Here is a 3,969-nt window from a genome sequence, read left to right on the forward strand (position 1 = left end):
AGCTCTCTTTAACTGCAGACTTTTTGCCAATTCATCGGTTATAAAATTCACTTGAGAACCAGAGTCCAACAATACTCTGGCTGGCTGATGTTGGCTTGAGCTGCCTTTAATGTCAACAACTGCTGTGGCTAAAAGTACTTGGTCATTGTCGCGTGCCATTGCATGATTCGAAACTAGTGGACGTGCGTTTAGAATTGCAGGCGGATTGTCCAACGCAGCTTGACTTGTGGATGAGTCAGTTGTGTAACGATGTAACAAAGTATGATGCGGTTTGGAACAGACTCTGCAATGTGACGATTTGCACTTTGACACAATGTGTCCTTTGCGTAGGCCATTAATGCATAGCGGAACTCCCTTTGCAAATTGGAAGCGGGTTGCGACTGAAGCTGCAGCGAAATCCGAGCAAGAAGTGATGAAATGTTCAGTTGCCTTGCAAAATGAACATTTCTGATCTTGAGAAGGTTTGGCCTGAGCCACAGTCAACGAAGTCTTTCCAGATTGCTTGTTCTTTGAATCCTGACTTGTCTTTTTTCCTCTAGATTGCCCTGAATTCGTCTCTTCTGCAGATAAATGTTGGTAGCGTTTGTTAAGCGAAGATACACAGTCTGTCCAATATGGAATGGATTGATAATCCAGATTCTCTTCCCATTGAAAGCGGGTTTTTTGATCTACCTTGGACATGACAATGTGTATCAGTAAAGCATCCGAAATTTGTTTATAATCTCCTACAGACAATAGCGAGTCGTAAATAGCGGAAGCTGTGTCAAGAAGGGATCTCAGCCCAGATGCAGACGGACCTTGCATGCTTTGCAACTCGAACAGACGGGCTATACTATTTAAGAATATTAAACAATCATTATCGTATACCTTCATTAAGGCACTAAGGGCCTTCGGATAGTTTTGTTCGGTCACTGGATAAGCCTGTACTACTCCTAGCGCTTCTTTCTCTAAGCAAGTCAATAAATGATTAAATTTCTCCACATTGCTTAATGTGGGATCGCTATCCACTATGCTACTAAATAGGCCGATAAAATTTTTATACTCGGTATAATCGCCACTGAATTTGGCAATTTTACTGGCGGCAAATGTCTATTTGTAGCAATTGTCGTATTTAATACCGACTCATTTGCTGTCCGTTGCTCAAATTTAGCAGACATGGACTTGAGCGTGGATTTAGCCTCAATACATAAATCCTCAAGCTCGGCTCGAGAAGCTAAATCTGGGTTGACATCCTCAATTTCTACTTGTAATTGGAAAGCCCGTTCAATGTATGACTCTAATATTTCCATGCGGCACTCCAATTGTGCCTTTGAAAAGGAAGACTGTTTATCTTTAAGAACGCTCCATGTACGATTGATATCTTTCTTAACTGCACTCAGCTTGCGAAGAGTGTCTAACGACTCCACATCGTCAACCTCTGCCGATTGTCTAGACATTCCTCGCCGTTTTCCAGGCATTTTAGTTCTATAAAATTTTTGTTTCTCAAAAATGGCACTTGTCCCACTGTCACACTCAGCAATTACACTCACAAATTTTTTCTTCCTGCTAACAGCCTAATGCTGTTACCGTGCTAGAGACTACGAGAGAGAGATGATCGCCAAAATGCCTACAAGCCAACGCTTTCGATTTCGAGTCGAGCTTGTAGTTCACCGAAACGCAACTTAAATGCGCGTATATGCGTATGCTGCTTTAGCGACCGACCGACTAAACCACAAGTAATGGTATGTGTAATGTATGTGAGTGCTACATGGAGACAAGGAGAGAACACGAAACGATAAAGAGCAAGCGAGCGCTGAATGAGAGAGCACAAAAGTGCAGCTGCGCTGTAAAACGAAGAGCGTCCAGCAAGAACCGTTCGCGCAAAGCAGAAACGAAAATTTATGACGAAGACGGGCGAGGGGGGAATGATGCGCAGCGGTTAGAGCTTGCGCGCGAAACTATTGCCGTTTCTCCTTTGCTTGTCGGTTCTTTTTGGAAATGTCGTTGACCACAAGTACAGTGATCACTCACTGTATAATCAAATAACTTTGAATGTGTGTACGTACAGATACCTGGCCGAATCACTTTTATTGAATAATTTATTCACAGGCCTTTTTTATACGTAGTTATTTATATTTTTTGATGAAACAATTGGGCACTTTGATTTACCTGTGGCACTGGTTGAGGGTTGTTTGAACACCGATGCATTCCCTCCCACAAGTTCATACCAACCAGGAATACCCACGAGCAGCTCTCAAGAGTAGCTAAGTTTGAAGTCCAGCGGGCCACCAATGACAACTGCAGGAACACCAACAGCAACGAGCGAGGGATGATATATAATGGGGATATCCAACGAAGCGCCAAGATTAATCCAATCCAACTTCTGTCCAATCCAGAAAATCAGACCCGGGGGCGCCATGGATGGTTGTGCAAATTAGCCTGCCGTTAGGCACGATTTCTGAATGTTTTACTGATACACTGGAATCAGACAGACCGACAGATCCACTTGTGCCCTCAATCGACTTTCAATTATAAGTGAGTTTATTCTAAAGCGGCGCCCTCTTCATGAGCGGCTGCTGCTTGCATAGGCTCCGTTCGCAACGTATAAGAGCGCATGACATTACAATTTAAGAGCGTGATTTCATTCATTTCTCTTAGGTATAATTATAGCTATATATATATATGCAGCCAACTGATTTGCCTTAACATGGAGGGATTGCTCTTCTGATGACGGACAAGGACTACTCCAAATTACTCCTTTCCTTTTGTTTATGAACCGACGGATATATGCAATTGTGCCTACCACTTTCATATATGATGATGAGTTTTCTATTAGGGTGAGGATGGGATTGTGTTCGCCATCGGCCGCGACAAGCGAAGTGGCTACCTTCTTCTTCTCTAATGACGCGTCCGCTTCTGTCAAACGTAAATGACGATTTTGAGGCCAATCCATGGCATTTTGTTGCAGGAATGACGGGCCGTTAAACCAAAATAGTGAATCTAAGTCTGCTACTGATGATCCCCGAGATACTGGATCTGCAGGATTTTCTTTGGTGGGTACATGTCTCCATGAGGCAGTCGAAGTGATTTCCTGTATCTCTGCAACTCGATTAGAAACAAATGTTGTTAACTGGGAGGGATGAGTTTGCAGCCAATGTAGAACCACTTCCGAATCTGACCACAATATAACCTTCTCTACGGGGCAATCAATAACAGATCGAACTTCCTCCCACAACTTTGCCAACAGATGAGCGGCACATAGCTCCAATCTTGGGATTGTTTTTGTCTTTAAGGGTGCCACCCTTGACTTTGCCGTTAATAAGTTAACGGACACTCCATTTGAATGGGACACACGAACGTAGATGCTGCAGCCGTATGCTCGCGTGGACGCATCCTCAAACCCATGTATTTGACATCGAGTGCTTGTGCTAGCTCCTACAAAACGTGGAATGGTGACTTCATGCAACCTTCGCATGTCCGAAACCATCGACTCCCATCTTTGTTGCAACTTTAAGGGAATGGGATCGTCCCAACCAAGGCTCAAAAGCCAAATTTCCTGCAAGAAGATTTTTGCATTAGTAATCACCGGACATAGCAGACCCAAGGGATCGAAAAGACTGGCTATGGCGGATAACATTACTTTCTTGGTTGTGGTTTCGGACGAGACTATTGGTTTCAGACAGTACTTGAAAATGTCTGCCTGTGGGTTCCACATCAGTCCAAGAGTTTTGCAATCTTTCTGATCTAAAGACAAAAATCGTCTTCTGGCTGTCTCAAACGACGAACCGAGAGATGTCGGGCTAGACTTAAATGGCAAAGAAACTTGCAATCGACCGGAGGGTAGACGTGTGATAGTGTCGATAAAGGATTTTTCACACATAGTTTCTTCGGGGGTGTACAGCCTTTCTATGGATGCATTTGGAACATTTTCCAACTCCCAGAAACGTTTGACCAAGCTGTCGAGCGGGCAGGCTTCTTGAACTGTGCTCA

The sequence above is a fragment of the Drosophila persimilis genome, unplaced genomic scaffold (genome assembly GCF_003286085.1).
Source record: "Drosophila persimilis strain 14011-0111.01,24,50 unplaced genomic scaffold, DperRS2 tig00001303-arrow-arrow-pilon, whole genome shotgun sequence".
NCBI classification, from domain to species: Eukaryota; Metazoa; Arthropoda; class Insecta; order Diptera; family Drosophilidae; genus Drosophila; species Drosophila persimilis.